General features: G+C 50.0%; 1 long non-coding RNA gene across 1 annotated transcript in view; it reads left to right on the top strand.

Moving 5' to 3' along the window:
• The first annotated feature begins 476 nt into the window (after positions 1-476).
• The window catches only part of LOC138671949 (uncharacterized), a 31,982-nt gene continuing 10,432 nt past the window's right edge, over positions 477-22,026 (top strand). Inside the window, exons 1-2 of the long non-coding RNA XR_011319500.1 lie at positions 477-664; positions 8,761-8,875. This is a non-coding gene — a long non-coding RNA (uncharacterized lncRNA). The remainder of the gene's footprint in view (positions 665-8,760; positions 8,876-22,026) is intronic.

The raw sequence follows: 22,026 nt of genomic DNA, 5'->3' as shown, positions 1-22,026 counted from the left end.
CAGCCCGGCCGCCAGGGTCAGTGCTCAGCCCGGCCGCCAGGGTCAGTGCTCAGCCCGGCCGCCAGGGTCAGTGCTCAGCCCGGCCGCCAGGGTCAGTGCTCAGCCCGGCCGCCAGGGTCAGTGCTCAGCCCGGCGACGGCAGCTCAGTGCTCAGCCCGGCCGCCAGGGTCAGTGCTCAGCCCGGCCGCCAGGGTCAGTGCTCAGCCCGGCCGCCAGGGTCAGTGCTCAGCCCGGCCGCCAGGGTCAGTGCTCAGCCCGGCGACGGCAGCTCAGTGCTCAGCCCGGCCGCCAGGGTCAGTGCTCAGCCCGGCCGCCAGGGTCAGTGCTCAGCCCGGCGACGGCAGCTCAGTGCTCAGCCCGGCCGCCAGGGTCAGTGCTCAGCCCGGCCGCCAGGGTCAGTGCTCAGCCCGGCCGCCAGGGTCAGTGCTCAGCCCGGCCGCCAGGGTCAGTGCTCAGCCCGGCCGCCAGGGTCAGTGCTCAGCCCGGCCGCCAGGGTCAGTGCTCAGCCCGGCCGCCAGGGTCAGTGCTCAGCCCGGCCGCCAGGGTCAGTGCTCCGTCCTCCGGGCAGGTCAGTGCTCAGCCCGGCCGCCAGGGTCAGTGCTCAGCCCGGCAGCTTAGTGTGTGGCCCGGTCCGGGTCAGTGCTCCGTCCTCCCGGCAAGTGAGGTTAGTGTTCATCCTGGCAGGTTAGTGTTCATCCTGGCTCGGGTCAATGCGCCATCCTGGCAGGTTAGCGTTCATCCTGGCTCGGGTCAATGCGCCGTACTCCTGGCAGGTTAGTGTTCATCCTGGCCCGGGTCAACGCGCCATCCTGGCAGGTTAGCGTTCATCCTGGCTCGGGTCAATGCGCCGTACTCCTGGCAGGTTAGTGTTCATCGTGGCCTGGGTCAGTGCGCCGTCCTCCCGGCAGGTTAACGTCCATCCTGGCCCGGGTCAATGCGCCGTCCTCCTGGCAGGTTAGTGTTCATCCTGGCCCGGGTCAATGCGCCGTCCTCCTGGCAGGTTAGTGTTCATCCTGGCCCGGGTCAGTGCGCCGTCCTCCTGGCAGGTTAGTGTTCATCCTGGCCCGGGTCAGTGCGCCGTCCTCCTGGCAGGTTAGTGTTCATCGTGGCCTGGGTCAGTGCGCCGTCCTCCCGGCAGGTTAACGTTCATCCTGGCCCGGGTCAATGCGCCGTCCTCCTGGCAGGTTAGTGTTCATCCTGGCCCGGGTCAATGCGGCATCCTCCTGGCAGGTTAGTGTTCATCCTGGCCTGGGTCAATGCGCCGTCCTCCTGGCAGGTTAGTGTTCATCCTGGCCCGGGTCAATGCGCCGTCCTCCTGGCAGGTTAGTGTTCATCCTGGCCCGGGTCAGTGCGCCGTCCTCCTGGCAGGTTAGTATTCATTTTGGCAGGTTAGCGTTCATCCTGGCCCGAGTCAATGCGCCGTCCTCCTGGCAGGTGAGTGTTCATCCTGCCTCAGGTCAATGCGCCGTCCTCCTGGCAGGTTAGTGTTCATCCTGGCCCGGGTCAGTGCGCCGTCCTCCTGGCAGGTTAGTGTTCATCCTGGCTCGGGACAATGCGCCGTACTCCTGGCAGGTTAGTGTTCATCCTGGCCCGGGTCAATGCGCCGTCCTCCTGGCAGGTTAGTGTTCATCCTGGCCCGGGTCAGTGCGCCGTCCTCCTGGCAGGTTAGTGTTCATCCTGGCTCGGGACAATGCGCCGTACTCCTGGCAGGTTAGTGTTCATCCTGGCCCGGGTCAATGCGCCATCCTCCTGGCAGGTTAGTGTTCATCCTGGCCCGGGTCAGTGCGCCGTCCTCCTGGCAGGTTAGTGTTCATCCTGGCCCGGGTCAGTGCGCCGTCCTCCTGACAGGTTAGTGTTCATCGTGGCCTGGGTCAGTGCGCCGTCCTCCCGGCAGGTTAACGTTCATCCTGGCCCGGGTCAATGCGCCGTCCTCCTGACAGGTTAGTGTTCATCCTGGCCCGGGTCAATGCGCCGTCCTCCTGGCAGGTTAGTGTTCATCCTGGCCCGGGTCAATGCGCCGTCCTCCTGGCAGGTTAGTGTTCATCCTGGCCCGGGTCAATGCGCCGTCCTCCTGGCAGGTTAGTGTTCATCCTGGCCCGGGTCAGTGCGCCGTCCTCCTGGCAGGTTAGTATTCATTTTGGCAGGTTAGCGTTCATCCTGGCCCGAGTCAATGCGCCGTCCTCCTGGCAGGTTAGTGTTCATCCTGGCTCGGGTCAATGCGCCGTCCTCCTGGCAGGTTAGTGTTCATCCTGGCCCGGGTCAGTGCGCCGTCCTCCTGGCAGGTTAGTGTTCATCCTGGCTCGGGACAATGCGCCGTACTCCTGGCAGGTTAGTGTTCATCCTGGCCCGGGTCAATGCGCCGTCCTGGCAGGTTAGCGTTCATCCTGGCCCGGGTCAGTGCGCTGTCCTCCTGGCAGGTTAGTGTTCATCCTGGCCCGGGTCAGTGCGCCGTCCTCCTGGCAGGTTAGTGTTCATCGTGGCCTGGGTCAGTGCGCCGTCCTCCCGGCAGGTTAACGTTCATCCTGGCCCGGGTCAATGCGCCGTCCTCCTGGCAGGTTAGTGTTCATCCTGGCCCGGGTCAATGCGGCATCCTCCTGGCAGGTTAGTGTTCATCCTGGCCCGGGTCAATGTGCCGTCCTCCTGGCAGGTTAGTGTTCATCCTGGCCCGGGTCAATGCGCCGTCCTCCTGGCAGGTTAGTGTTCATCCTGGCCCGGGTCAGTGCGCCGTCCTCCTGGCAGGTTAGTATTCATTTTGGCAGGTTAGCGTTCATCCTGGCCCGAGTCAATGCGCCGTCCTCCTGGCAGGTTAGTGTTCATCCTGGCTCGGGTCAATGCGCCGTCCTCCTGGCAGGTTAGTGTTCATCCTGGCCCGGGTCAGTGCGCCGTCCTCCTGGCAGGTTAGTGTTCATCCTGGCTCGGGACAATGCGCCGTACTCCTGGCAGGTTAGTGTTCATCCTGGCCCGGGTCAATACGCCGTCCTCCTGGCAGGTTAGTGTTCATCCTGGCCCGGGTCAGTGCGCCGTCCTCCTGGCAGGTTAGTGTTCATCCTGGCTCGGGACAATGCGCCGTACTCCTGGCAGGTTAGTGTTCATCCTGGCCCGGGTCAATGCGCCATCCTCCTGGCAGGTTAGTGTTCATCCTGGCCCGGGTCAGTGCGCCGTCCTCCTGGCAGGTTAGTGTTCATCCTGGCCCGGGTCAGTGCGCCGTCCTCCTGACAGGTTAGTGTTCATCGTGGCCTGGGTCAGTGCGCCGTCCTCCCGGCAGGTTAACGTTCATCCTGGCCCGGGTCAATGCGCCGTCCTCCAGGCAGGTTAGTGTTCATCCTGGCCCGGGTCAATGCGCCGTCCTCCTGGCAGGTTAGTGTTCATCCTGGCCCGGGTCAATGCGCCGTCCTCCTGGCAGGTTAGTGTTCATCCTGGCCCGGGTCAATGCGCCGTCCTCCTGGCAGGTTAGTGTTCATCCTGGCCCGGGTCAGTGCGCCGTCCTCCTGGCAGGTTAGTATTCATTTTGGCAGGTTAGCGTTCATCCTGGCCCGAGTCAATGCGCCGTCCTCCTGGCAGGTTAGTGTTCATCCTGGCTCGGGTCAATGCGCCGTCCTCCTGGCAGGTTAGTGTTCATCCTGGCCCGGGTCAGTGCGCCGTCCTCCTGGCAGGTTAGTGTTCATCCTGGCTCGGGACAATGCGCCGTACTCCTGGCAGGTTAGTGTTCATCCTGGCCCGGGTCAATGCGCCGTCCTGGCAGGTTAGCGTTCATCCTGGCCCGGGTCAATGCGCCGTCCTCCTGGCAGATTAGTGTTCATCGTGGCCCGGGTCAGTGCACCGTCCTCCTGGCAGGTTAGTGTTCATCCTGGCCCGGGTCAGTGCGCCGTCCTCCTGGCAGGTGAGGTTAGTGTTCATCCTGGCAGGTTAGTGTTCATCCTGGCCCGGGTCAATGCGCCGTCCTCCTGGCAGGTTAGCGTTCATCCTGGCCCGGGTCAGTGTGCCGTCCTCCTGGCAGGTTAGCGTTCATCCTGGCCCTGGTCAGTGCGCAGTCCTCCTGGCAGGTTAGTGTTCATCCTGGCCCGGGTCAGTGCGCCGTCCTCCTGGCAGGTTAGTGTTCATCGTAGCCCGGGTCAATGCGCCGTCCTCCCAGCAGGTCTGGGGGTCTCGATAGCTGCTCTTCACAGATGCGTAATATCAGTGCCGCGGACACCTCTCTGTAGGAGACACTCATCATCCCTGGCAAGTAGTAATGTTTGGGAGTACTCCACTACAGGGGTAACATGTTACTAGCGCCCATCTATCGCTTATCTATAGTGTGCACAGCATCCAACATATGGACCAAACCTCTTCAATAAATCTGCAAAAATAGAAGCAGCAGTGGAGCGATCTTATGTAAAAGGTACCAGTCCTGTTTATTCTTAGACCCACAGCAAGTCCTGGTTTCATACACTGAGAAAGGTTCAAGCACCTGGACCAATATTTGCCAGATGGGCCAGTAATAGCCCAGTATTGCTTTGCATTAAACGGCTGGAGTGCTGCTTCCAAGTTATGGATCTAACAGAAAAAAATGACAGAACTCCCATCTCAAAAAGGTGAAAAAACGTATTTACTACAAGCTACATGGGCACAACGTTTCGGCTCTGGCAATGAGTCTTTTTCATTGTAATAGCCAAATGTTGTGTTCATGATTTTGGCATAAATCATATTGTGTCTATGTATCTGGGGTCATTCACAGGATTGTATTTTTGGTCCCAGTGCTATAAATTAAAAAAACAGACTCATGTTGTTCTATGGGGCAGTGCAAATGAACGCTGAATATGCGTGTGATCGCATCAAAGACTCATTTCTTTCATAAATTGGATAAGAAAAAAATTGTACGCCATACGAAGCCACGGAATAACCTCTGATTAATAGGAATACAATTGCAATTCTGTAACATAGGAAACTTAATGACTAATAGCTGCTGCTGTAAAAAACGGGTTGTATATGAACAGCGCACGAGGACAAGTGAGAATGCAGTCGTCCCACTTTTCTGGATGAAAATCAGCCTGATTTTTTTCATACTGTAGTGTGACTCCAGGACCTGTCTGTCTGTCTACAAACCAAATAAAGCAGCACTTCAGAACAATATGAAATTAAAAAAACAATTATTTTATTTATCCATAGCAACGAGCCAATAAAATTCAAATTTTTGTGTTTCAAATCTTTTTTTTTTGGTTTTTGGATATTTATACAAGATTTTGGAACCAGGACCCCGAGTCTTGCTCTTACATCTTGGATACACAGCGCTATTCTACTTTTTTTTTTTTTAAATATACCCCATGTAACGGGGTCTTCCAAGCTGGGGTACCTCTTTCAGTACCACCCCGTGTTTCAGGAGGTCCACTCTGCTTTGGCTGGAGTCTGAATGAAGGACGCTGGCTGGAATTGCTTGGTTACATGGGCGCATATAAAAGATCATTGCTTCTCCACGTGTTTCCAGTCTGACAACACTTTACTCACAGAACACAGAATATATCACACAGATACAGAGGGCAGGCCAATAGAAAAGCAGCAGGCCAGACATACATTACAATAGCCGCAGGTGGCCGGAGCGTGCCGATATTTACTGTGGGAATTACAAAGATGAGGGGCAGACAAAAGGGGAGTATCGTGTCCCCTCTGCCCAGGGGCGCAGCCTGTGGGCTGATGCATTAGGGACATGCATCTCACATGGAACCTATTATACATACATATAACTGCACAACATATTCTGGGTGCTGAGTGGTTCCGTAACACGTAACACCCCAAATACCTAGGTTTATACAATATGCACATACAGTATATGTCAATCTATGTCTCGCGTGCACAGTCTTTTCTCATCCAAGGGCCACATTATCACATTGAATCACTCCAATGGGCACAATAGGGGCAGTATTACTACCTATTGAGACATTTCTGGCATAGCAGAAGTGAATGCACTAAATGCATGATAGATAGTAATCTAGAGAGTGGAACCTGCACATCTGGGAAGAGTGGGGGTCCCTTTTCTTTTTCACTCTCAGCAGTTAATAGAGGGGAAGGTTATACACAGTGGCGTATCACCAATGGTGGCAGGCTACACAGTTGCTATGGGGCCAGTGAGGACTATTGAGAGAGCATTACAGTATATGGAGGACTATGGGGAATGCATAATTCTATATGGAGGATTATGGGGAGTGCATTATACTGTATGAAGGACAAGGGAGCAGGGGCGGACATAGTGCATGTGCAGCCGGGGCCCAGAGGTGAAGGGGGGCCCCTGCAGGGTGGCTAACATTGAGGGCATTCTGGCCTGTTTATCTGGCCCTGAGGCTTCGGGGGAACCCTGGCCAGATTGCCCTCATGTGCGGTGAGCAGGGAGCGATCTCTGCAGCTCCGCTGCCTACAGGAGAAAATGGCAGTGGAGCTGCAGGGATCTGTCCGTCGCTTCCTGTCTGACACAGAAGCGCGGCTGGATGACCTCAGTATTCAGCGCCCTTCTGTGTCAGAGAGAGGAAGCTGTGAGTGGTGTGTGTGTGTCTGCCAGGGAATGTGCAGAGGGTGTGTGTGTGGCTGTCAGGGAACATGCAGAGAGGTGAGTGGTGTGTGTGAGTGTCTCTGCTGGGGAATGTGCAGAGTGGCTGTGTGTGTGCAGGGCCAGTTTAAGGCAAAGTGTCGCCCTTGGCAAAGTTTAAAACGGAGCCCCAAATGCTAACATATTGCACATCACACAGAAGCATTTCGGTTGTATTTACATTCGCTGAGTTCAGGCCGCTAAATGAGTTTGATCGACAATACTGATGTCATTCAACGCTTGTTTCCCAGCCTCTTTCCACCGTCTGAGAAAGAATGATGGGACAGAACGATCACTAACAGATCACTAACCGATCCCCATACAGTATCATGTTATCAGCAGCACACCTACAGTTTACATCGGCGATGTGCTACTGAGAACAATGATTGATTTTGCCGGAACAAAAATCTGAATATGCAGCATTTTACTTGTTTAGTATAATACACCCCATATTCCTCCATATATTATAATGTGCACCACAGTCGTCCATATAGTATAATACATTCCTTATAGTCCTCTATATGTTAAAATACACTGCTCAGTCCTCCACATAGTATAATACACTCCTCATAGTCCTCCATATAGCATAATACACTCCTCATAGTTATCCATGTAGTCCAATTCAGTTCCCATAGTATAATGCACCCATAGTTCTTCATATAGTATAATGTATTCCCCATAGTCCTCGATACAGTATAATGTAGCCCACATATATTATAATGCAGCCACCACCCTACAGAGTATAATGCAGCCACCCCACAGAGTATAATGCAACCACCCCACAGAGTATAATGTAACCTCCCTATAGAATATAATGCAGCCCCCCTCATAGTATAATGTAGCCCCCTCATAGAGTATGATGCAATCACCCCTCATAGAATATAAATATAATACAGCCCCCATAGAATATAATGTAGCCCCAAATAGAATATAATACAGCCCACCTCCCCATAAAATATAATGTAGCCCCATCAAAGAGTATGATGCAATCATCCCTAATAAAATCTAATACAGCCCCCCATAGAATATTATACAGCCCACCTCCCCATAATATATAATGCAGCCCTCCATAGTATATAACACAGCTTCCCCCATAGAATATAATGTACCCCCCCAAGTATAAAACACAGCCACATAGTATATAACACAGCCTCCCAATAAAATATACCCCCCATAGTAAATAATATATCCCCACAATAGTATATAACACAGCCACATAGTATATAACACGGCCTCCCCCATAGGAGGCTTCTGGGTAATTTCACAATGCATCGCCGGGAACGGAAGATAGCGGCAGGCGCGAGCAGCTCAACGGACTACGGAGGGTGAGAATAGCAGGTTTTTTGTTTTTTTATTATTTTTAACATTACATTTTTTTTACTATTGATGCCGCATAGGCAGCATCAATAGTAAAAAGTTGGGGACACATGGGGTTAATAGCAGCGGTTACGGAGTGCGTTACCCGCGGCATAACGCGGTCTGTTACCGCCGGCATTAACCCTGTGTGAGCGGTGACCGGAGGGGAGTATGCGGGCGCCGGGCACTGACTGCGGTGAGTAAGGAGCCGCCATTTTCTTCCGGACTGTGCCCGTCGCTGATTGGTCGTGGCTGTTTTGCCGCGACCAATCAGCGACTTGGATTTCCATGACAGACAGAGGCCACGACCAATGAATATCCGTGACAGAAAGACAGACAGAAGGACAGACAGAAAGACGGAAGTGACCCTTAGGCTACTTTCACACTGGTGTTTTTTGGAATACGTCGCAATGCGTCGTTTAGGGGAAAAAATGCATCCTGCAAAGTTGTTTGCAGGATGCGTTTTTGCCCCATAGAGTAACATTACCGACGCATTGCGACGTATTGTCACACGTCACAACCGTCGTGCAACGGTTGAGCCGTGTTGTGGCGGACCGCCGGGAGCAAAAAACGTTAAATGATGCATCCGCTGCACCCGTTGTGCGGCGCATCAAATGCTAGCGTCGGAATCTTGGCCCAACGCAATGCGACGCTAGTGTGAAAGTAGCCATAGACAATTATATAGTAGATTAGGAGTCAGAGATTATAGTTAATAGGGGACACAGCGCTGCTTATCACTTTATATTCTTAATGGTGTGTGGCTAATAGTATGTTCATGGTGGGGTACATATCTGTATTAGGGGGAGACACATGTATGTATGCAATGTATGTGACTTTGTTATTTTCAGGGCTGCGAAGATCATTGTGACAAAACGAGTCGTGGCTTGGAGATGTCGACATGAAGGTCTGACCAGATTGAGAAGAAACAGGATGAAGCGGGTCTAACCAGACAAGACGTCAGCGGTAAGTGGAACGCCCGCCAGGGCCGTGGGGTACTCTGTGCCGGGTGAGGTACTTAAAGGGGGATGTCACGGTGACCTGATCAAGGGCCCTGGGCGCCCATGTTAAAGAGAATGTCTTTAAAGGGGTTATGAATAAAGTTTGTGTTCGTGACGCCACCTGTGGTATTCGGTCAGAGGGGACCGATGCTGTTTAAAGGGGTCCGCTGGGGTGATGTTATGGCAGCTAAGATGGTATAACTTCCCACAGGTGAAGTAGGTCCCCAGGGCTCCCGGTATGTAGGTGAAGATGGTGAGTGGTGCAGTAAAGAACGGAGGACACGGGTTTGCAGTCTCTTTACCTGGTTTACTGAAGACTTCAGGCAGCCACAGTCCAGGGCACCAGATCACAGGTACAGGCACGGTCCGGCCGGCTTGGAATCGAATTCAGAGTCCCCTTTACCAGGTGGAGATGAAAGCCTTCCTACTAGCACGGTGTTGTAGTCCCTTGCTTCCTATGGCTTCTGACAAGGTCCTCTGTTGTGAATTCTGTTGTCAAGCTCCCTCCTGTGGTCATGAATGGTACTTCGGCTGGTTCTGTCCATGGGCTTCCTCTGGTGGTGGTGAGTGGGGCTGCGGCTTCTGAGGTTCCTTCCACAGGTGACGAGGTTAATTCGTTAGCTGGCTGCTCTATTTAACTCCACCTAGATCATTGCTCCATGCCACCTGTCAATGTTCCAGTATTGGTCTAGTTCACTCCTGGATCGTTCTTGTGACCTGTCTTCCCAGCAGAAGCTAAGTTCCTGCTTGTTTTTCTCTGGTTTGCTATTTTTCTGTCCAGCTTGCTATTTTGATTGTTGTCTTGCTTGCTGGAAGCTCTGGGACGCAGAGGGAGCGCCTCCGCACCGTGAGTCGGTGCGGAGGGTCTTTTTGCGCTCTCTGCAAAGCTACCTTTCCTATCCTCTGTCTGTTCAGTAAGTCGGGCCTCACTTTGCTAAATCTATTTCATCTCTGTGTTTGTAATTTTCATCTTTACTCACAGTCATTATATGTGGGGGGCTGCCTTTTCCTTTGGGGAATTTCTCTGAGGCAAGGTAGGCTTTATTTTTCTATCTTTAGGGCTAGCTAGTTCCTTAGGCTGTGACGAGGCGCCTAGGGAGCGTCAGGAGCGCTCCACGGCTATTTCTAGTGTGTGTGATAGGTTTAGGGATTGCGGTCAGCAGAGTTCCCACGTCTCAGAGCTCGTCCTATATTATCAGTAACTATCAGGTCATTCCGTGTGCTCTTAACCACCAGGTCCATTATTGTCCTGACCACCAGGTCATAACAGTCCTCACAGTTCTCTCTGTCCTTCATAAAGGTGGGACATAAACCCGTATGACAGGTGGCTCGAGCCTTTTTATTGGGTCTCTATCATTACCCGGGCTCTATGCGCCACTGTGACTAATGGGTATTAGGGCGGACAGGTAACGTATAGTCCAGCTGTCCTGCCGGTTTCTGCTGTGCCTCCTAGAGTCCGACACAACCTCGGTCATCCGGCTACCGGTATCTGCGCTCTGCCAGGGAGGTAGACCAGTCGCAGCTGTCCTCCCCAAAGGTCACTCCTATGCTTCGCTCTCCTGCACGCTCTCTAAAAGCTGCTTTCCCTTCCATAGTCTCTCAATTCTGGAGCTGCAGCACCTCAGGCTGCACGGCCCCTCACACGTCTCTCTGCCTCAGACTGCTCCAGGCTGCTGTCAGGCACGAACTAACTCACTTTCCCTCCAGACCAGAATATATATACAGTGGGGCAAAAAAGTATTTAGTCAGTCAGCAATAGTGCAAGTTCCACCACTTAAAAAGATGAGAGGCGTCTGTAATTTACATCATAGGTAGACCTCAACTATGGGAGACAAACTGAGAAAAAAAAATCCAGAAAATCACATTGTCTGTTTTTTTAACATTTTATTTGCATATTATGGTGGAAAATAAGTATTTGGTCAGAAACAAAATTTCATCTCAATACTTTGTAATATATCCTTTGTTGGCAATGACAGAGGTCAAACGTTTTCTGTAAGTCTTCACAAGGTTGCCACACACTGTTGTTGGTATGTTGGCCCATTCCTCCATGCAGATCTCCTCTAGAGCAGTGATGTTTTTGGCTTTTCGCTTGGCAACACGGACTTTCAACTCCCTCCAAAGGTTTTCTATAGGGTTGAGATCTGGAGACTGGCTAGGCCACTCCAGGACCTTGAAATGCTTCTTACGAAGCCACTCCTTCGTTGCCCTGGCGGTGTGCTTTGGATCATTGTCATGTTGAAAGACCCAGCCACGTTTCATCTTCAATGCCCTTGCTGATGGAAGGAGGTTTGCACTCAAAATCTCACGATACATGGCCCCATTCATTCTTTCATGTACCCGGATCAGTCGTCCTGGCCCCTTTGCAGAGAAACAGCCCCAAAGCATGATGTTTCCACCACCATGCTTTATAGTAGGTATGGTGTTTGATGGATGCAACTCAGTATTCTTTTTCCTCCAAACACGACAAGTTGTGTTTCTACCAAACAGTTCCAGTTTGGTTTCATCAGACCATAGGACATTCTCCCAAAACTCCTCTGGATCATCCAAATGCTGTCTAGCAAACTTCAGACGGGCCCGGACATGTACTGGCTTAAGCAGTGGGACACGTCTGGCACTGCAGGATCTGAGTCCATGGTGGCGTAGTGTGTTACTTATGGTAGGCCTTGTTACATTGTCCCAGCTCTCTGCAGTTCATTCACTAGGTCCCCCCGCGTGGTTCTGGGATTTTTGCTCACCCTTCTTGTGATCATTCTGACCCCACGGGGTGGGATTTTGCGTGGAGCCCCAGATCGAGGGAGATTATCAGTGGTCTTGTATGTCTTCCATTTTCTAATTATTGCTCCCACTGTTGATTTCTTCACTCCAAGCTGGTTGGCTATTGCAGATTCAGTCTTCCCAGCCTGGTGCAGGGCTACAATTTTGTTTCTGGTGTCCTTTGACAGCTCTTTGGTCTTCACCATAGTGGAGTTTGGAGTCAGACTGTTTGAGGGTGTGCACAGGTGTCTTTTTATACTGATAACAAGTTTAAACAGGTGCCATTACTACAGGTAATGAGTGGAGGAAAGAGGAGACTCTTAAAGAAGAAGTTACAGGTCTGTGAGAGCCAGAAATCTTGATTGTTTGTTTCTGACCAAATACTTATTTTCCACCATAATATGCAAATAAAATGTTAAAAAAACAGACAATGTGATTTTCTGGATTTTTTTTTCTCAGTTTGTCTCCCATAGTTGAGGTCTACCTATGATGTAAATTACAGACGCCTCTCATCTTTTTAAGTGGTGGAACTTGCACTATTGCTGACTGACTAAATACTTTTTTGCCCCACTGTATATATATATACATATATATATAGGGGAGCCACCCACAAGTTGAATCAGAGCTCCCCCTTCTGGCCTGGAGTGTGAACATGTTGTGTGCTATGTGGTTACCTGATGAAAGAGATCTTCCTACGCTTCCAAGCGTGACATCACTCTCCCCGTGAGGAAAGCAATGCCACTGTGTCAACCAGGACACTGGGGTGTCACATAAGTGCCTGGTACTGTGTGACGTGGATTGATAATGGTATCTGTAAAATCCCTTAATCACATTCTCACATTTGTGTGAAATGTCCCTGTGCTTCCAGGTTTTTTTTATTGGATGGCACACGGACTCGTACAGTTTTATAGGTCCATTCACACATACATTAAAATCACAGATCTGAGAATTAGATCCGTGAGGGTCAAAGAATGTTCTGTTCTGCTCCGATTTTGAGGATCAGAATAGGACAAGCTCAATGCGTCTGTAAAAGCAGGAAGCACACCAACACTGCAAACAGATACAGGGATGTAGCCTTAGTATGTATTGCACAGTCCCTTAGTATATAGTGTATTCACTTATTATGTATAGCGCGGTCCCTTACTACTTACCATCCTCTCTAGTTATATATGGTGCCGTCCCATATTATATAGCTTCCTCTGCTGTTATGTACCATGCTGTCTCTTACATAGTGTATTCTTGTTGTGTTTGTTATTCACAGTGCCCTCTTTTATTACATAGTCCCCTCTCTTGTTAGATATAAAATGACTGCTGATGGAGCAGCCGGTGACCAGAAGACCAGTCCATCAGCTCCTCTATTAGAAAAGAAGCTTTCCCATGCTCTACCAGCCACCATTGCGTTATACATCTAACAAGAGAGGATGGTATGTAATAAGGAACAGGGCTCTATGTAATCCGATATGTAAGGGACAGTAACAGAACAAGAGAGGGCACTGTGTAATAAGGGATGACAATATACAGTATATAATAATGGAGACTATGTATTATATACATGTTTGTGTGTGTGGATATATATATATCTATATATATAGATATATATATATAGCTTTGTCGCCATAAAAGGAGGGGGCCCAGATGCATTTCTTGCACAGGGGCCCCAAGCTGTCAGTGTCCACCCTTGCTATGGTGTGTGTATTATACTAAATGAAGGACTATGGGAAGTGCATTATACTACATAGAGGACTATGAGGTGCAGTATACTATAGGGAGAATTATGGGTCAAAGTAAAATATATGTAGGACTATGGGGCCGATTATAGTATATGGAGGGCTATGGGTAATGTATTATATTATATGGTGGACTATATGAAGTGCGTTATACTGTATGGAGGACTATGGGGAGTGCATTATTCTGTATGGAGGACTATGGGGAGTGCATTATACTGTATGGAGTGCTATGGGGAGTTTATTATTCTGCATGACGGACTATGGGAAGTGCATTATACTGTATGGAGGATGTTGGGAAGTGCATCATACTGCATGGAGGACTATGGGGAGTGCATTATATTGTATGGAGGACTATTGGGAGTGCATTATACTGTATGGAGTGCTATGGGGAGTACATTATACTGCATGGAGGACTATGGGGAGTGCATTATACTGCATGGACGACTTTGGGGTGCAGTACACTATATGGATGATTATGAGGTCAAGTATAATATATGTAGGATTATGGGACCCATTATACTATATGGAGGACTATCTGGAGGCTGTTATAATATTCGGAGGATATGTGGGAGCCATGATAATATTTGGAGGCTTATGTGGGGTCCATTATAATATTTGAAAGGCTATGTGGGAGCCTTTATACTTTATTGAGGGCTATATGGAAACAATTATACAACATGAAGGTTTGTGTGGGGTCCATCATACTGTGTGTAGGGCTGTGTGCCAATTTACAGTATGGAGGACTATTGGGGGCCATTATACAGTGTGGTGAGGTGTTGGGACATTATATTTTATGTAGGCCCATTATACAGGATTGAGGGCTGTGTGGGGGTCACAGTGGGGGGATCATGCTGTGTTGGGGTCACCATACATTACTGGGGGAGTCGATGAGGTGTATAGTAGGGTCATCACACTGTGCGTGTGGAGAGTACTGTGGAGGAATTCACTATGGGGGTATCGTACTGTATTTGCACTTATGTTGGCATCATACTTTATGGGTGCAATGAAAGGGGAATCTAGGGCCTCAATAGAGGGAAAATTACTTTGTAAGGGCTGCAAAGTTGTCAGATAAGATCTTCTGTGACCCTGCGAAATATTATTATCATTATTTTTTTAATTTTTTTTTTTTTTGGGGGGGCGGAGGTAATTAGAACTTTTGCTATGGGGCCCAATGATTTCCATGTACGTACCTGGCCACATGACAATATGGCTGTCCCTATTGTAAATTCAAATGCCATAAACTACAATGTGAAGCACTTCCAGCATAAATAGATAGAGTGGTAAAAGGAACCCTTTCTCGTAAAATTGATGGGAGACAAAGGTGACTGTGCGCTACCCTTTTCTTTGATACAAACACCTATATGCAAGCATTCAAAGACAGGCCAGCATTTCTGTAAGCAGATGGTTGAGGATCGAACATAAAGGCCTAGCAGACTGAATGTGGCTCCTGGGCCGCAAGTTGTGCTCCCCTGATCTATATCCATGTATTCATACATGTGGACCACCCTATCAGGGCAGCGGGGTACTCGGTATCGGGTCCGGTCCCAAAGGGGATGTCACTGCGGCCGCGACCCGATCCGTGGCCCCGGGCGCCCAACAAAAGGGGAACGGTCTTCAAAGGGATATTGTAAATGAGTCTGTCGTGACGCCACCTGTGGTATTTGGTCACTAGCGGGACCGACGCTGCGTTAAAGGGGTCCTCTGGGGGATGTTGTCGCAGCAATGATGGTAACGCTTCCCACAGGTGAAGCGGGGTCCTGAAGTGTATGGCGATGATGGTGTAGGTCGGTAGATGGTGGCTACACGGTTATAGGCATGTGCGTTTGGGCACCTTTTCACATGTAGGGCATAATATCCCCTTTCTCCATGGTGCTGGGTATAAGTCACTTTGTCTCCAGGGTATAAGTCACGGTCAGGGTGTCCTCTTAATAAGTGTGGTTCCACATCCCTGCGGTTGACGAATAGTTCCCTGTGTCCTATTTGTTCCTTGATGAAACCCCATCCTTTATCCAAATTGAAAGAGACAACAGTTCCTGCTCTGATAGGTCCTCTGGCTGCGGGTTTAGCTATGCGGGACTGGGCTTTAGCTAGCAGGTTCTTTTCCTCCATAATCTCCCATTTAGCGCTACGTTGTTGTTCCTCTTTGGCCTGTTTTAAAATCTGCTGTCTGCAGTAATATTTTGTGTCAGTGGTTTTAACGCTGTTTGCTGCCAATTGGGCTTCTATAGGGAACCCCATAAGGTCCATCTGTGGGTGTCTCCAATGAACAGTCTCTTTAGGCCTGCATGCCTTCAGGGGCGAGGATACAGGTGTCATGGGTTCAGTTAGGGCATTGCATACGTCAGTCATACGGTCCCAGGCTATTGCAGTTGTAATCTGTCTGAGCATTAAAGTTGGCGGGGGTGCTAGTGGGTGTCTTGAGCTACCGGGGCAGTTAATTTACCTATTTCGCCGGTGCCGGTGTCTTGTTCTGTCTCCACTGCGGCCTGGTGTGCTGTCTGCAGGGCCTGGTGCTGCAGCATTGTCGTCTCAGTTTTCGGCGTCTCGCTTTCTGGCGGTGTTTCACTTTCTGGCTCCGTTGGGGTAGCAGTCGTCCGGGTTCTCCGTCGGCAGAGTCAACTTTTATAGCAGAGCGTTGCTTTCCAGATCCACCAAGGTTGAAGGTGCAGGTGCCGCCGGGGCTGGGAGCGCGACTGGTGACTATTGTCATTGCGGCTGGGAAGTTGTCATTCTCTGGACCAGAGACTCTTTCCAGGCGGCCACCGCTGTCATCTGGGTCTTTAGAAGTTGCTGGGCCAGCTCCTCCATCTCTACGGCGAGGAGCTCTGGGTCAATGGTAGGCTTCAGGTCCGAGGTTTCATGCCGCTGCGGATCGGGGACATCTTTAGAGGTAGTTGCTGGTTCTGGCGGCTCTTCTTTGTTGTCCGCCAAAGCCTGTACCAGGTAGCGTGCAGCCATGTTGCTGCCACACTTTCCCACGTCTTTCTCCATCTTGCTTCCAGGACTTTTGCCTCCCGCACTTTCCCGCCAGCCATCTCTGGGGGCCGACCCGTCCTGTTGATGGACATCTTTTGTCAGCATTACAGTCCCTGAAGGGGTGGATCCAGCTTTTGCGCCGGTTCTTGAACTCCACCCATGGCAACACATCTCCCTCCTTTATCTGCCTTGTGGTGCAGCAATGGCGGCCATTACACAAATCAATTTCACACAGTCTATTATAGTCCATGTTGCACAGGACCCATTCCAATGGGTCGGTCCATCCTGCTTGTGACGCCAAGATTTGGAGCGCCCTACCAGGGCAATGGGGCACTCTGCACTGGGTCCGGTCCCAAAGGAGATGTCACGGTGGCCGCGACCTGGTCCGTGACCCCGGGCGCCCAACAAAAGGGGAACGGTCTTCAAAGGGATATTGTAAATGAGTCTGTCATGACGCCACCTGTGGTGTTCGATCAATAGCGGAACCGACGCTGCGTTAAAGGAGCCCTCTGGGGGATGTTGTTGCAGCAATTATGGTAGCGCTTCCCACAGGTGAAGTGGGGTCCCCAGAGGTCCTGAAGTGTATGGCGATGATGATGTAGGCCGGTAAAATGAATTACTGTAGTTAGCAGGCCACAGTCCAGGGTACCAGGCACTGGTGATGGTATGGCCCGGCCGGCTCGGAGGCAATGGAAGATTCCCTTTTTCCAGTCGAGGTCCGTGAGCCTTTCCAACTAGCGCCTGCTGTATATGAAGTCCCTGCTGCCTGAAGATTTCTGCAGAGTCCTCTATTCCCCCTGTCCTGAGACAGGTACCTGAATGATGGGCAGCTTGAGCATTTTTATATTGACTCTATCATGCCCCAGCTCCTCAGGTGCTGCTGTGTCTCAGGTGTGGTGTGGGCCAATCCCATAAAGTTCTCAGCCCTCCGGTTCTGCCAAGTGTCCTACAGGTCCACTAAGGCCTCGGGCTCCCGGTACTGCGCTTCGGCTCTGAGGGTGCCTGATCACAGTTCCCCTCTGAGCCCTGTTCCTCTCCTTTGCTACTTTCTCCTGAAGCTTCACCACATACAACCCCTTGGGTTATCTGTCATTTTGGAGGCTTCAGCTCCCTCGTGGCTGCCAGGACTCTCTGTCTGCTCTCTCAGACTTCCTTCTCCTTCCATGTCTCTCCTAGACTAACTAACTCCTCCCCCAGACCATTACATATATCCATATTTGAGAGAAGCTCCCCTGATTCCAGGTCTTGAGCTCCCCCTCCTGGCCTGGATTCAGAATGTGTTGCATGTGGGTGCCTTACCTGGTGAAGAGAACTCCATTGCCTCTGAGCATGATATTACCCTCCTCAAAGGGAAAGCAACATCACTGTAACAACAGGTTACCTGGGGTGTTACACATGCTGTGCATAAAATTTAACCATTTAGTATCTATATAAAAATCTAAATGGATGAATAATCATCACCAATTTTTTCACCCAAACTTTGAAATGTTGTCCTCATCCTTATTTTTGTATACTATAAATTGCACACATTCTGTTTCAGGTTTGATATTGGTGCAGATCTATTTGGTCTCTAGCAGTCTTCTTTGTCCATTGCTCATCAGCTTGGGTACAGTAGTAATGCTCAACCATCAGCTACATACAGGTTCTCCCTTAATTGATCCGGACTTGTAAGACTTGTATACTGCATGTAGAGAGATGAACCCACTGAAGTCATCAGCAAGATGTTCTCTAATGATGTTGTTGTTTCAAATACTTTCTAACTAAACAGCAGGGAAATGGGTCTGTGAACAGGATGACTTCAGACTGACTAGAAGAGGGGGAGAGGGGCCTAGAGATAGAGGCGGCCTTTGGATAGATTCTCGAGTTGAATTCCAGCTGTTCATCTTTCCATTTTCCAAACCACAAGATGATGTGCCAACTTCATTTGTCAGATTATCCCAGCTCTGAATTACAGGGAGAAGATCAGGGGATCCAGCTTTCTGCAATTTAGCTGCCTGACTTTTAATTAATTCAAAATTTGTATTCAATTAGGAGCCCTCGGAGGTGGATATACAACCCAACTGAACAGTATACCATCCCCACTCCAGAGACCCCTTAATTAAATGCAAGTTTTTAAATAAAACATTGTTTCATGGATGGGCGGAATACCAGAACCAGTCAGGAAATGGATGATGGTGCCAGATCCCTGAATCAGGAGGCAGGGGGAATTCCAGACTAGGTCTATGTACATAGGAGGCTTGCCACATAGACACACTCAGGATAAGAAGTTACGGGGTACAGATGCTATCATTCACTATGCAGCTAAGAAGTAATTGCCATGTCGCCCATATGTGCTTCATATGTGTCTCATCATCCAGTGTCATTCCTTTCACTTACTGGCCAAGGACATAATGTGAACTGATGCATCTACATGATCAGATGTAAATCTAATGAAACAGTGTATTGTTCAGAAGCTTGTTAACATTCTGATTGATAATAAATCATAAGCGTTTTATCAAGAAAGCATCCCTCTGATTGTCTATAAAAAGTTGACATAACCTGGGGAATAGATAGTTAGAGGGTCTGTCCGGATAATCAGTATTTGTTTTAAAAGGATCATACCCATTCCAATTATTTAATGATCTCAACTTCTTGATCCCATCTTGAAACAAAGTAAAAAATGCCCAATCAGTCAATTGCTGGCCGCAGCAGTGTCCTAACCTGCCCGCGATTGGGACCAGTGATGTCCATAAGGTTAATTTTTGTTTTAAAAGACTCCTTCTAGCATAAAAAGGTACACCAACCCCACACACACACCTTTTCCAGTGTTCCTTAGGTCCAAGTTGGTCTTTGCTGTTTGAGTATATGTTGACAAACTGGAGTGGCAGAAAAAGCCAATTACTGGTCGTAGAAATAACCTTCACAAGGTCCAAGAAGCTGAGACCATTGAGTATTCAATTGAGTATTGATAATGATCAGACTTTAGTCACAATTGTAACATTTTTACATTTACAAAAGAAAATGCGCAAAAATGACAGTGATGTCATTTGTTTCAGGTTGGCTACACTATGTAAGCGATATACAAGAATGTCTTAGAAAATTAGACACCTGAACATGTCATTTTGAAATGACTCAGATAAAATGAAATAAAAAAAAAATTGTGTTGTATAAATGCATTTTATATATAAAACCTAGTAATCTATACTTGTTACTATCAATGGCGTTTGACAAGTTTATAGTCAGGAGCCATAAATCTAACTTCAAGCATGAGATTGGCTATTGTTCATACGACTATATCAGATAATCCATTATACAATATTCCTAACAAAAATATGTGCCTGCTGTCTCCATAGGCGCTGACTACATTGGTGGAGGAGGGGCCTCCGGCCACTTCCTCCACCAATCAGCGTGTAAAACAACTGATGCGATGATGTAATTTCATCGCATCAGCGGTGTACTGCCGAGAGTCAGCGCATTGGAGGCACAGAGAGAAGCAGAGCGCCAGGGAATGGGACCACGGTGAGTATGTGGTGTTCTTTTAGTTTTACGTGTATGGGATGTTTGGGTGGACATGGGGAGGCTATGGGTCTGTCGTACTGCACATGGGGAGCCTATGGGGGTGACATGCTGCACATGGGGAGGCTATGGGGGTGTCGTGCAGAACATGGGGATACTATGGGGGTGACATGCTGCACATGGGATGCTATGGGTCTGTCGTGCAGAAGATGGGGATACTATGGGGGTGACATGCTGCACATGGGGAGGCTATGGGGGTGACATGCTGCACATGGGGAGGCTATGGGGCTGTCGTGCAGAACATGGGGATACTATGGGGGTGACATGCTGCACATGGGGAGGCTATGGGGGTGTCGTGCAGAACATGGGGATACTATAGGGGTTACATGCTCCACATGGGATGCTATGGGGGTGACATGCTGCACATGGGGAGGCTATGGGGCTGTCGTGCTGCACATGGGGATGCTATGGGGGTGACATGCTGCTCATGGGGAGGCTATGGGGGTGACAAGCTGCACATGGCGATGCTATGGGGTTGACATACTGCACATGGGAAGGCTATGTGGCTGTCATGCTGCACATGGGCATGCTATGGGGGTGACATGCCGCACAAGGGGAGGCTATGGCTATGTCATACTGCACATGTGGATGCCATGGAGGTGACATGTTGCACATGGATTGTTATGGGGGTGACATGATGCACATAGGGAAGCTATGGGGTGACATACTGCACATAGGGAATCTATGGGGTGACATGCTGCACATGGGGAGGCTATGGCTGTGTGAAGCTGCATATGTGGATGCCATGGGGGTGACATGCTGCACATGGGATGCTATGGGGGTGACGTGCTGCACATGGGGAGGCGATGGGGGTGTCATGCTGCACATGGGAAGGTTATGGGGGTGACATGCTGTTCATGGGGAGTCTATGGGGGTGTTGTGCTGCACATGGGGAGCCTATGGGATGACATGCTGCACATGGGGAGGATATGGGGGTGACATGCTGCACATGGGGAGGCTATGGGGGTGACATGCTGCACATGGGGAGGATATGGGGGTGACATGCTGCACATGGGTAGGTTATGGGGGTGACATGCTGCACATGGAGAGGCTATGGGGGTGTCGTACTGCACATGGGGAGGCCATGGGGCTGTCATGCTGCACATAGGGATGCTATGGAGGTGACATGCAGCACATGGTGATGCCATGGGGCTGACATACTGCATATGGGGAGGCTATGGGGTGATATGCTGCACATGGGAAGGTTATGGGGGTGACATGCTGTTCATGGGGAGTCTATGGGGGTGTTGTGCTGCACATGGGGAGCCTATGGGATGACATGCTGCACATGGGGAGGATATGGGGGTGACATGCTGCACATGGGGAGGCTATGGGGGTGACATGCTGCACATGGGGAGGATATGGGGGTGACATGCTGCACATGGAGAGGCTATGGGGGTGTCGTACTGCACATGGGGAGGCTATGGGGCTGTCATGCTGCACATAGGGATGCTATGGAGGTGACATGCAGCACATGGTGATGCCATGGGGCTGACATACTGCATATGGGGAGGCTATGGGGTGATATGCTGCACATAGGGAGGCTATGGGGGTGAATACTGCACATAGGGAGGCTATGGGAGTGACATACTGCACATGGGGAGGCTATGGGGGCCTCAAGCAGTATATGGGGAGACAATGGGAGCCTCATACAGTATATGGTGAGGCTGTCTGGGGCTCATGCAGTACATGGGCAGGCTATGGGGGCCTTATGCAGTATATGGGGAGGCTGTGGGGGCCTCATGCAGTATATAGGGAGGCTGTGTGGGGCTCATGCTGCATACGTCCAGGCTGTGTGGGGCTCATGCAGTATATAGGGAGGCTGTGGAGGTCTAATGCAGTATATGGGGAGGCTGTGTGGGGCTCATGCTGTATATGTCCAGGCTGTGTGGGGCTCATGCAGTATATAGGGAGGCTGTAGAGGTCTAATGCAGTATATGGGAAGGCTGTTTGGGGCTCTTACAGTATATAAGGGTCTGTGTGGGGTTCATACGATATACATGGGGCCAGCATACTTAATTCTGCTCAATATTGACAATTAATATTAATATTTATTAATATTATTATCAATAATATAATAATTATAATATATCACTATTAATAT

The sequence above is a fragment of the Ranitomeya imitator genome, chromosome 3, assembly GCF_032444005.1.
Source record: "Ranitomeya imitator isolate aRanImi1 chromosome 3, aRanImi1.pri, whole genome shotgun sequence".
Lineage (NCBI taxonomy): Eukaryota > Metazoa > Chordata > Amphibia > Anura > Dendrobatidae > Ranitomeya > Ranitomeya imitator.
The sequence above is the reverse complement of the archived record's forward strand: the minus strand, read 5'-3'. Positions and strand labels throughout refer to the sequence as shown.